The 13,468-nt window shown below is 42.0% G+C and overlaps 1 long non-coding RNA gene across 1 annotated transcript; it reads left to right on the forward strand.

Moving 5' to 3' along the window:
• The first annotated feature begins 642 nt into the window (after nt 1–642).
• LOC148036054 (uncharacterized) lies at nt 643–1,368 on the forward strand. The gene is made up of 3 exons (XR_015691007.1): nt 643–967; nt 1,064–1,165; nt 1,258–1,368. It is a non-coding gene; the product is annotated as an uncharacterized LOC148036054 (long non-coding RNA).
• The last annotated feature ends 12,100 nt before the right edge of the window (nt 1,369–13,468 follow it).

The raw sequence follows: 13,468 nt of genomic DNA on the forward strand, positions 1-13,468 counted from the left end.
TGTGGGCCACAGTTAGACTCCCGAAGGTCACGAACCATGAAGAAGATGGTATATCAAGGACACGCCACTTTCTTGCCGGAGGATCATGAACTCAGGGAAGGTTTTCTTGGACGACCTCCAGCACGTATGAACGCTGCAAGCTGGTACGAGCTGAAAATGGTAAACCCAGAATCACATCCAAATGGAATGCGACGGTTCTCAGTTTTCTACGAGTTGCCATATTGGACCCACTTACAGGTCAACCACTTGTTGGATCCCATGCATATTTTCAAAAATGTGGGCAGCTTGCTATGGGACCACATCACAGGAAAGAGAGACACTATAGGGTCACGAATGGATTTAAAGGAGGTAGGTAAGATGGAGGCGCTTTGGCTGCAGTCGAGTGCTGAAGGGGGAGTGCAGCTTCCTCGCGCTCCCTGGGTTTTGTCTACCAAAGAAGAGCGCATTGTGAAGCAAGTAATCAAGTCTATCCGCACTCCGACGGGTATGATGCGTTCTCTCAGGTCCGCATTTTCTAAAGATGACCAAATGTCTGGGCTAAAATCCCATGAATGATGAGGGGAGGAGGGTGATAGCTCGCATGAGGGAGTTGTGCCAACAAGTTTTTCGGCACAACGTCCTGGATCATTGGAGGAACATACCGGAGGGGAGCAAGGAGTACATAGTAGCATCCTTGCATGAGGAGTTCCCGGTGCCAGCCGCAGTGGATAGATTCTCTACGGGCTGGATGATGGATTGCATGCGTGCATACATGTCACATAGACGATCCGACACACGCAAGGCAATCAAGAGTGGGGCTCCAAAGCCCGAGTGGTTAGATGCAGAGGACTGGCGCCGACTGAGGGAGGAGGCTACAAATTCGCCAGGACGTTGGAGTCAGCAGCGGGAGGCGGCGAGGGCACGAATCGAGGCCGGATCGGTACATCATCTTGGGAGTGGCGGCCACAGGACATATTTGGAGGACTTTGTAAGTTTCTCTTTTGTTTTGCTTATTTGTTTTTTTGAGATATTATTTGTACTGACAATCATATTTCTAACAGTTAGCATTTTGTTTTCTTTGCAGCACTCCATTACAAATCGTGATCCGTAAGGCCTTGAGACTCAATATGCAGAGAGGCACGGTCTCAGATCATTGATCGACCGATTGTACAGACGCGGCGGCCCAGTAAGTCTCTCATCTTTCATGTCCGTAGTTACCATGAGATATTTGAATGCATTATTGTATGGTGGATTGATATGTTGTTTCTTTTTCTGCAGAATCCGTTTGATGCTCCTTTGCAGAGGGACGAGCTTTCGGGGGACGACGATTTGTAGCTCGCCCTCGGATCCTTAGCGCTCACATACCTTTAGTTTTTAGTCGCCCGATCTATGTAGACATTTTCTATGTATTAGTGATATTGTTTTATGATTGTACCAATCGCATTTTATGCGATATCATGTATTTATTTCATCTATCAGTTTTATGATTTCAGTATAGATTCTTTTTGTTTGCAAACGCTTTGTATGCAGCAGTGCAGAAACTATTTTGTATGGCTCTCATACAGCACACAGTGCTATATGTGGCAGGGCAGCTTGCTGCCCTGCCACAAAAAATTTTTTTCCTCTGTTACCGTCGCTATTTGCGTCGCAAATTTACTGTAGGCGTCGCTATTGTCGTCGCTATCAGCGTCGCAAATTCTCTGCAACCGTCGCTATTTGCGTCGCTATATGCGTCGCAAATGCGACGCATATAGCGACGCAAATAGCGACGATTCCATGGCGTCGTCAATAACGGCGCTTTTTGCGACGACGGGGGCAAATTTTGTTGTTTGTATTTTCGTCGCTTTAAACGTCGCTATAAGGTCTATATCTTGTAGTGTAGAACAATAGAATTAGCATGTTCACTCTGCCCATCCGTTTGAGGATGATAAGAGGATGAAAACCTTAACCGAGTCCCAAGGTTCTTAAAGACAACTTGCCAAAAGAGGTTGCTCATGTGGGGATCTCAATCACTTATAATGGACTTAGGCGTGCCATGATGCTTGAAAATATGAGCAATGAATAGCTTAGCCATATGATCAGCTTTGATTGCCTTTTGCACAAGTATAAAGTGTGATTGCTTACCAAATCTATCAATGATAGTCTAAATTGCATCGTTGCATGCTTGTGTGCAAGGAACATCCATGATAAAGTCCATGGCTATACTTTCCCAAGGCTCATTGGGAATAGGTAATGGCTTCAATTGACCAAGTGGTTTATGCCTGGCATACTTTACTTTTTGGCATATCTTGCACTCGCGGACATATCTTTCAATGTCATATCTAAGAGTGGGTCAAAAGTAATATCTTTCTAATGCTTGAGTAGTGGATAGAATACCCCTATGTCCAGCATATGAAGATGCATGTGCTTCATCCATTACCTTGTGTCGCAATGGTAATGCTACACAAATTTCTTGATGATGATACAAATAATCATCTCGAATCGAGTAAGGTGTAATCAACTGACCTGAGTTAAGCTGATCCCATATGGTTGAGAAGTCAGAATCGGTTGCACACATTTTGGGTAAATCCATGAGCTCATTATGGTAAATAGTTGGATTGCATTCACTCGAGGTCATTGTGATAGAGCATCTACTACCACATTCTTAGTTCCAGATGTGTGAAGGATTTGAAAGTGAAACATAGATAAGAAATTGCCCAAGTTACGCATATGTTTCTTTGAGAGCTTCTTCTGAGTGAGGAAGTATCTTAGAATTTGGTGATCTCTTTTAATTAAAAAATCTGCACCAAGTAAATAGTTTTTCCATACTTGAAGAGCATGTACCACCACCATAAGCTATTTCTCATATAATGGAGCATGTAGCTCATGATCCTTGAGGCGTCGGCTCTCAAATGCTACTGCATGATGCTCTTGGTTAAGCACAGCTCCAATGCAATCCCCAGAAGCATCGTAGTGAACTTCAAAAGGTTTTCGAAGATTCAAAACTATGAGAATTGGTTCTTGAGTCATAAGAAACTTAATTTTTTTAAAGGCTTGTAGTTCCCTTGAACTCCAACAAAAAGGCATTTGCTTCTTAGTAAGGTCATGTAGAGGAGATGCAGCATACATAAAACCTCATATGAACCTCTTGTAGTATGAACATAGGCCCAAGAAACTTCTAACTTCATGCATAGAAGTAGGTATAGGCCATTCAGCAATGGCTCGAATCTTCTCAGGATCCATTCTCACCAAATTGTGAGAAAAAATATGGCCCAAGTAATGTATTTTCGAAAGGAAAATTTCACTTTTCTTAGCATTGACCTATAGTCTATGCTTGCGAAGCTCTTTAAAAATAATAGATAGATGTTTTCTATGCTCTTCTTTAGACCGTGAAAATATCAGAACGCCATCAAAGAAGACACCTATGAACTTTGAGTGAGGTCTAAAAATTCTCTCCATCATTCATTTGAATGTGGCGGGTGCATAAGTCAAACCAAATGGCATGACTAAGAACTCGTATAGTCCAAACGTTGTACAAAAAGCTATCTTATAAACATCTTTAGGTGCTATCCATATCTGGTGATAGCCACTCTTGAGAGCAATTCGACTAAAGATACTAGCCCCTTGCAGCTTATCCAAGATATCATCTATCATTGGGACAGGAAAATGATTTTTGATTGTGATCTTGTTCAAAGATCTATAGTATATGCACATACGGAAAGAACCGTCTTTCTTTTGAACAAGTAAGACTGGAGACAGTATGGAGAAGAGCTAGGTTGAACTAATCCTTTTTCCAATAGTTTGTTTACTTATTTTAGGATCTCCTCTTGTTGATTTGCACTTACTCAGTAAGGTAGTTGGTTAGGTGGTGAACTGGATGGGATAAGATCAATTGTGTGATCTTTCGAGCGCTTAGGAGGTAACTCTCCTGGGAGTGAATCACCAAAACAATCTTCATATTTTTTAACAAAATCATGTCTAGCTTGATTAATTAAAGAGAGGGTTTCTTTTAAAGTCTAAGACTTAGAAGCATTAGTTGGTATTGTGTTTTCATTAGAGGCATCAAGTGCCCTTGAATCATTAGCTTCTTTTGACTCTCTCACAAAAATCATGTACGTAGAAATATCTTTCTTCATTTGTTTAGAAATACTAACATGACTAACTTTTGGCACTAGCCAATCTCCAGCATCAGCAATGCATACTATGTTCTCACCCTTGAATTGAAATGCAAGGGTGTTCTTAACAAAATCGGGAAGAGATCTAATCTTGTAGTGCCAAGGCATACCTAAGATAACATCACAATTACCAATGGGTGCAAGTAGAAAAGATTCTTGGTCACGGTAATCCCTAATTCCAAGCTTCAACTTCCCCTGGATCGAAGAAGAATTGGTTGTAAGTCCTTTAAATCCCAAACATGATCCAATTGGTTTTTCCAATCAATCGAGTGGAATTTGTAACCTTTCAGGAGTATCTGTTGACACAAAATTATATGTGGACCTTGGATCAAAGAATATCAAAACTCATTGATTGTCGAGTGTCCCCCAACCCTTTAAGAGTTGTCTCTTCTTCTCATTTGAATGAGTGTTAGTTTGCACATCTAGAATAGAATTTGAGGATGGTAGAGGAGGATCTCTAATCACATTTGATTCCTTCCTTTTGTAAGGACAATTAGGCTTCATATGCCCTAACTCACCTGAAAGAAAGCACCTTCCTTTCTCTTTGTACTTTTGTATCTCAGAGGGTGAGAGATACTTGTGCTTCTTCTTGCTACACTCTGGTTTTGAATATTGTTCATGGGTAGAGGTAGGTCCTTTTCAATTAGCCTTGTCTATTGGTTGTTCATAGAGCTGCTCTTGTCTAGTTCTATAAGAACTCATCTCCAACTTTCGAGATGTACCAAGTGTATGCAAACTTTCAACTATGATGGCAGACTCCATCATGCGAGATAAGGTTTCATGTGGATACACCTTCATGGTTTTGTGTAAATGAGGGAGTAGGCCAGCTTCAAACTTCATTTTCTTCTCTTCATCCCTAATCTCCATGAAAGGAGTAATCTTGAGAAGCATAGCGCTAACTATTAGATCCTATATATCATCATGAATATCCATCATGCAACAGATCGTGAGCATCACGAATGATTAAAAAAAAGGGGATACACACCATAGATACCTCTTGAAGTCACGCCTAAAAGCTACCTACATAACTACACTTCATGAGGCAACAACTTTTTGAGGTATCTAAAGACTGCTTCACACATGGAACTATTGTGACTAAGATTCTAACCATGCTAAGGGCAAACATAGTGCATCAAGCCATGGCTAATAATAATCCCTACTACCAACCTCTATATTATCCCTATAATTATCTCTAGTCATGTAGGAAATCGAAAAAGACTCCCTACTACCAACCTTCTGGTATGCTTGAAGGGTTAACTCTTGGAGTAGGAAGGCAAACAAGTTAACTTGAGTCATGTTGAGCTCCATGATGCTTCTATTGGACTTGAATTTTCAAATTCCAGTGCCACTATTGTCTTTTCTCCTCTCCCTATGGAGATAATCTCTTCTAATGTCCTCTTCTAGCAAAATGTTGATGATAGATTGATCCAAAACTAAATTATTAGCCATGGCCTTGTAGATTCTTTCAATTGGGATATCCTTGATGATGAATGCTATAGTCATTGCCTTGGTGTTAGGTCTTGTTTAAGAAGTAGGCTTGCCTAATACCCATAAGCTGCCTAGCATTGCATAGAATATTAGATTAAAGTTGTTTTTATAAATTATATTTTGAATGTACTTATTCTATAATCCACATAGAAGGAAATTACTTTTAATATACACGATGATACTTTGGAACTGCCTACAAGGTATTTGGAAACTATCTATAGGGTATTTTTGAATAGAGACGTGGGATAATTCTCAAATGGAGGTGCAATCATCATGGGACAATAATAAGCATCTACAAGATACATATACATATAATTCTATCATGAATAAGCTAGGTTCTCTAGAAGCTTCAATCAAACCTAATCAATGGATAAATGATAGAATATCTTAAGTTCACTTCTAGATTCTAAGATAATAATAAACATCAACAATATAACCTACTCTTTGGTGAGTAAAGTCAAGAATCCCAATGTCGGGTTGATCATGGTGAGTACAAAATGATTGACAAATAATTGTGGTAGATTGTAATAGACAAGGAGCTCCGTGGCTACAGAGGGAAGACACACAATTTGCACACTCAACAAATGTTCTCTCATTTTACATTGTATAATCTGGTTACGTATATAAAGGAGGAGGTGCTCCATCAGTGATCCTTTACACTTTCCATGTGTGTCCCCATGGGACACCATACAACCCACACTTTACGTGTGTGCCATGTGTGGCACACTTTGCTCCATATCTCTCATCCATATTCATGAACCATACAATCTTAAGCACATAGAGTACTTTCACACACACACATGCACATGCATCCACAGACATCGTAGCTTACATTTTCAGCACCCCCTCTTAAGCAAAGGCATTTACTTTACCTCCTCACCCATCCAATGTAGCATTGCACAACCTCAATAGCTACCTCTCAACACTTCCTCTCAATGCTGTATTGGAGTGCTTACATGACTAGACACATCTAATCCACCATATGCATATTACTGTGTGCATGTACAATGTTCATTTGAGCACCACTTGCTCATGCAAATCCAACCCATTCTTTCTTAACTACTAAAATGTTCGAAAAAGGCATGACAAACTAACTTGTGCATCTAACTTGCACCTTCTCACACAGCATGTACTTATAAAGCCCTTTTGAGATCTGAATCTGGAGGACTAGAGTACCCAACACAACCCAATTCTTGTGTAATCTTTTCTCGAACACATACATTCATTTTGAACACATACATTCATTTTGAAGAACCCATACATTCATTTTGAACCCCTAGATGGGTTTGGGTAGAGAACTCTTATACCATGGGTGAAGTGTACAATTACATGATTTAACTATGCAGGCTTGGATATCAATGCTCAAGATACAAATGTGAATGTTTTCCACATGTAGCTATTCACAATAGACAAAAGATGTTTGAATAAATCTTTAAACAAAGACCAAAGCCCAAAACTAAATATGATTTTGGGTTTTTTTTCTTTTTAGTTTGTTAAGAAAAAATGAATGGATAATATTGGAGTTGCTAGATGGCAAAAATCCTTCATCATCATTATCTACTTCTTCATCTTAACATTATAGGTCTAGTTACCTCATGTTATCATGCATGTCCATTGTGTGGGCCACATTTAGACTCCCGAAGGTCACGATCCATGAAGAAGATGGTATATCAAGAACACTCTGCTTTCTTGCCAGAGGGTCATGAACTCAGGGAAGGTTTTCTTGGATGACCTCTAGCACGTTTGAATGCCCAAAGCTAGTACGAGCTGAAAATGGTCCACATGGAGTCACATCCAAACAGAATGTGACGGTTCTCAATTTTCTACGAGTTGCCATATTGGACCCACTTATAGATCAACCACTTGTTGGATCCCATACATATTTTCAAGAGCATGGATAGTTTGCTATGGGACCACATCATAGGAAAGAGAGACACTATAGGGGCACGAATGGATTATAAGGAGGTAGGCAAGATGGAGGCACTTTCACCGCAGTCGAGTGCTGATGGTCGCTTACAACTACCTCGTCCTCCTTGGGCTTTGTCCACTAAAGAAGAGCGCATTCTGAAGCAAATAGTCAAGTTTATCCGCACTCCAACGGGTATGGAATTTGAGAATTCTCATATAGTTTGGGAATTCCCAATTTAGTTAATATTTGGCCATATGATTAAATCTTGTCCCCTTACTTGAAAGTGGAGTCTATCCTAATTACTATATAGGTTTTCTTTCCAAGTCCCACTTTGAAGCATGGGTTAAGATTTAGCCATATGGCCAAATCTTTACCCCTTATTTGAAAGTGGGACTTGAGAGATTCCCAAATTCCCTAATATAGTGTTTCTTCATCTTCTTTTACTTTTCATCACTCCTTTTCTTGTCAAATTTTGTAGCAATTGTTACTTGAGGGAACTTGATGTTTGCCTCATCCCTTTACCATGGTTTTTCCTTTGCACCATTATGATAACCCCCTCTACATGAAGATTATAGCTCTTAGAAGCCTGTAAGTGTTGTTGATAGTAACACTACTATCGTACTTCGTAATCATGTTGCTATATTCTCCACTCCAACATTACTTGCAATCTACATTAAGCTTTCCACTATAGCTTATCCCAACTGTCTTGTCCTGAATGCATGGCATCTGTCACACTGCTAGGCACGCTTGATAATATCTTGTGCTTCTTGTATAGGTTCATGTACTGCACTTAGCTCCCATGTGTCACAGCTTCATAGATGCCATCTTTGGCACTTGCTATTTCTTGTTGCTACTGAACGATGTTGGCCCCCTTTTGCTCATTAATTCTGCTTAAAATCCCATATTATCCTTGGGATATGAGTTTCTTTGGGGAGCTCCCCTAATGTACTGCTCAAAACTAGTGCTTCTCTTGTAGCTATCATCATCCTTTTCTCAGTGTGTACAAGTCATATTAGCTAACCATGCCTATAATATTAATAGTAACTTGCCTAACAGCTATGTCTGCATATGTGTCTCCTTCATCCTGTGAGTGAACTCATTTAGAGTTCTACTCCATATGACATGTAGTAGAAGGGCCTTTGTAAGCTTCACACTGCCCCCTTCTCAAAAGATGGGCATGCTGCTACCACTTCTTCTTCGCTTGCATGGCACTACAATTCTCCATATTTTGTGCTTCTCTTTCACAGTTGCTTGCCTCAATTCTGTTGTCCTCTTCTCTTCCATAGGTGCTACAATTACTTCTCTCTTCTTTGTCTATGAGCTGCCATATCTACTCTCTCTCTCTCTCTCTCTCTCTCTCTCCTCTCCATTAGGCCTAATGATTGCAACTACTCCTTGCTCTAACAATAGCTCTTTGAAGGCTAGATGAATACATACCCACAACCTTCATAGGATCCAGACTCCTTCACTATTGTTGAATCCTACCTAGCTACCTAGCTTCCATTTCTCATGCTCAATAATCTGAGCATCCACAAGTGCATCCCCGTCTTGATGCAAGTACATGGACTCCTAATTCAGCCCCATATTGGCTTGTCATTTCATTGACAAGCTTATACCTTTGCACATATTGAGAATTGGTTGCATTCTTTGAGAGTGATATGAGTCCATAATTTTCCAAAGTAACTTTGATTTTCTCTCACATTTTTAAATCTTCTTTAAAATCTTTCTTTCAATCACTATTTGGTGACTTTTGAAGGGCCAAGGACATTGGCTCCTTTGTTTCTCTGAGCTCTTATAATGGCATTAACTAGAATTAGCATGATATCCTCGGCATGATTGATTTTCTCAGCTCTAAAGGGACTTAGTGGTACCGAAGGGATAATGACCTCATTTGTGCTTTCTTTTTCTATATGGCAATCAAAGTGCATATGTGTAATGACGTGCTTTCTAAAGGGACTCAGTGATACCAAAGGGATAATGACCTTATTTGTGCTTTCTTTTTCTATATGGCAATCAAAGTGCATATGTGTAATGACGTGCTTTCTAAAGGGACTCAGTGATACCAAAGGGATAATGACCTCATTTGTGCTTTCTTTTTCTATATGGCAATCAAAGTGCATATGTGTAAATACATGCTTGGCACATCTTTAATTTGCCTCTATCATCTTTGGGAGGTTCTTGATTTTGTGCACACCTTGTCAACATAAGCTAACCATAGCGGCAACACTCAATAGTCTCATGGGTTTGCATCATGCCTCTATTGGCCACATCCTCATATCATGATTGGAATTGGATGTGGTACTCCATGAGGGCTATGTTGCCCTCTTTGTCCTAAGTTGATATAAGGATTCATTTGCTTCTCCTCCTCCAGTGATACTTCTGTGAAGTATACATGAGCATTGCTTGGAGGGTGAGTTATGATTGGGGACTCATAGGTTTTGGTGTTTATGAATGGTTAGTTCTTCCTCTTAGAGTACCTGTGGCCTTTGACCAAGTAGCATTAGTAAGGCCAATTATTAATGTCTCCTATAGAAAGGACCTCTACTTGATAAGGGAGTCTTCTTGGGGCTCTCTAGAAAGTTGCCTCATGGCCAAAGCAGTCATAAATTGTGCATGCATGGGACACTCTAAGGGTAGGTGCTACCCACTACAAGATATACCTTCCATTTGTGAGCCCTTGGTTGCTTTATAGTGTCCATGAGTTTTGAGAGGTCAAGTTTCTTTACTTTAGTCTCATCGTTTCAAGCACTCTCTTCTTCATTCATTGGCCTTGGAGACACTTTTATTGGTAAAACCAATTTGTGATGAATAGAGCTTAGAATTCTAAGATCAATCAAGGTGGATAAAGGACATGATAGTGAGGATAGAGACAAGAGCTAAGCCATGCATGCCCTACAAATTGTGCATTCATGGTGAGAAGAGCCTAAGAAAAAGCGTGTATCATGGTGGTTTATTCTAGTGATGCTAAAACTTCTTTAGTAGTCATAGTGAACCTAGAGATACTATTCCCTTGTCATCTCACGTGAGCCATACTATTCCCATGTGGAGCTGCTATACCATTAGTGTTGTCTGAGAGGTATTGATGTCCAAGCTAAATTTTGGTTGGGAGCCAAATGAAACCTTAGAAATTAGAGGATAATAAGTTCTTGAAGGTGGCAAAGGTGACTTTGGGTTGGGAGTCAACTCCCTTAGAAATTGGAAAGAAGAAGAAGTTCTTGGAGGTGGTTATTGCTAACCGAGGGCTGCATCCCAACTTTCTTTTGTTGTCACCATGCTTACGGTCGTTGTGCGTGCAGCTTGGGTGGAGAGTAGAGTCCTTTTGGGCTCTGAATGGGTGCACGAAGGTGTGGTAAGATGCGAGTATAAAAGCTTGTACATTCTCCCCCATATTGTAGTGATCGGCGATACCCAAACAAAGTTGTAAACTGAGCATGCTCGGATACATTGCACCTCACTAGCCTTTGTGTCTAGGCTTTGGTAATATACATGTAATAAGCTCCACATGTATGATGCAGGTGATCCATCATTATGTCATCAGTATAAGGCTCCTATAGTAAGCAAATCTGAGCGTTGCACTTGGGGATTTTCAATAAAAGTTTTCTGGTTTGTGAGCTGCATTTAGAATTCGTTTTTGGCATTTGTTTAGAGAATAAGCGATTCACTTCTGGATAAAAGGCCAAGGTTTGATATGCCAGGGTTGCGATGGGCTCAAATGAAAGATTGGATCCTTACAGGACAGTTAGTTTTGAAACTTTGAATTTGAAAGTGTTATAGCTACCTAAAGCAAGCGTCGAGTGCGTTTGCTGTCTGTGACTGATCAGAGGCGGCCTGCCGCCTACTGCAGTGCTCTCAACGAGCAAACGATACGTCATAGTGGGTTGGCTATTGGCGAAGCGCCCTTTTACTTCATACAGTCGCGGTTCAGGAATAATGGTGATCTGGCCGGTTCGGCATTTTGCCCACGTATAGCTAGGTGTGGATCAGCGAGCGAGCGAGAGCAGAGAGAGACCGAAGTGCTAGTCCTTATGCAGCTACAGCTAGTGTTTGCAAGTGCTGTCGACGTGTCCAGATGCAGGGGGGTGTAAATTGTAATTGACAAATTGCCATATTTGCCAAGGAGCCAGCTGCTTACTTCGATTCCAGGGCCAGACCAATTCATTCATTCCTATTCGTGCAAGTAACTGATCTGATCCGACATTGTCCCGTTTGATGGTGGTATATTTATGTGCGTTGCAGCCAAAAATGCTGTGCAGGTGCTGGATGCAGTGGTAGCATATTATTTGCAAATGTACCAAGGTTTGGAACGGATGAGCAGTCATTCTACAGGAAGAAATATTCGACGTCGAGCCGCGACCATAGACTTTGACAGTAGTTCAGGTAGCAGTACTAGTATGCCTGTTGCAGTCTGCCAGAAAAGATATTGAGCAAATTAGTGTCTAAACAGATCAGTGAGAGCAATATTTACCCTGCACCTAGCTAACAAGAGCAGCGATCAGCAGACAAAACCAGAGCCCAGGCGTTAATCTAACTCGCAACCAGCTGCTAAATGCTTATGGACACTACTGCAATACTAACGAGAGCAGTGATCAAGATATAAAACCAGAGCCCAGACGGTATTCGAATTTGCAACCAGCTGCTAATTATTTATGGCTGCCCTTTGAAGACCAAGACTAAGAAAGCAGACAACATTGCATTGCTCGGTTGCAAGCAATCTCATGTTGCAACAGCATCAAACAATATAGGTCTGTGTACATATTCTTCTCTCTCACAACTGAAACATGAATGGCTCTCACCTTAGAAACAAAAGAATGGCAGAAGTACCTACACAGCATGATGATCAATGTCATCAGAGGGTGTACAGATCCACAAATGACGTTGCAGCCAGCACGCACTGGGCAGTGCTGGGGATAAAATGTGTAACCGCTGCAAGTTATATACGTTGTAACTTTATGGTGCCTTGGCTGTACCATGTTGAGGGGCAACAGCTTATAGGCTGTCATCATCCTCTACCAAAGAGGCTGGTGAAATGCCAGCTTCGCCCGGCCCGCGCAGAACAAGTGCTTGCGCAGGAGCCTCGCCCTGCTGCTGCAGCTACAAGTGGCTGCTCCGACCCAGACGGAGGTGGTAGCCTGGATGCGACAGCTGTCAAGTAGGCGTCTGCATCCGCTATGGCGTGGGATGCCGGGAATGCAAGCGCGGCATGTGCGTCCTCATCGCTACGCGAGGAGAGCAGGCGGTCCTCGCACATGCAGAAGATGGTGACGGCTGCAGCCAAGAGCACGTCGGAGCTGCCCTCAGTGAAAAGAACATCCCAGAGGCGGAGGGTGGTCTCGAGGGGCAGGTGGGAGGTGGTGAAGAGGGTCATGAGCCACTGGCTGGGCAAGAGGGAGGGGTCGTAGAACAGGTGCTGGGAGAGATGCTCGTACACGCGAGGGCAGGCTTCGCAGAGACGCGCGAGGAAGGCGGATCTGGCGTGCTCCACCGCGGTGCCAAGGAGGAGCTCGCTGTAGGTGTGGGGCGGCAAGATACGCTCCACCAAGACGGTGAGGAGCCAGAACGCATCCTCCTCCTCGTGCTGGGTCACCAGAAGTCTTGCTTCCTTACCAAACGGTGTTGAGACGAGAATTGGTAGCGTATTGCGCCATCTTCGAATTACCCGTTCCTTTGTAAATCCTTCTCAATCTAAAACATCTTCTCACTCTCATTCTCAAAACTCTCTCACTCTCTTTTCTTGCAATCGTGTTGTGTTGTGCCGTGCCGTGCCGTGTCGTGCCGTGCCGTGCCGTGACGCGTCGTGACGTGTTGTGACGTGACGTGTTATGTTGTGCCAAAGTCAACTTGGGGATATTTACCTTACGCACTCCTAGTGTGTAACACTTGGTATCGCACCTCAGAGTTGCGCAAGGCATAGGCGGTGAGGACATTCTCGAGGGCGAGG

Source organism: Lygodium microphyllum, chromosome 5, assembly GCF_053477565.2.
Source record: "Lygodium microphyllum isolate KBCC chromosome 5, Lygodium_microphyllum_v1.1.10, whole genome shotgun sequence".
Lineage (NCBI taxonomy): Eukaryota > Viridiplantae > Streptophyta > Polypodiopsida > Schizaeales > Lygodiaceae > Lygodium > Lygodium microphyllum.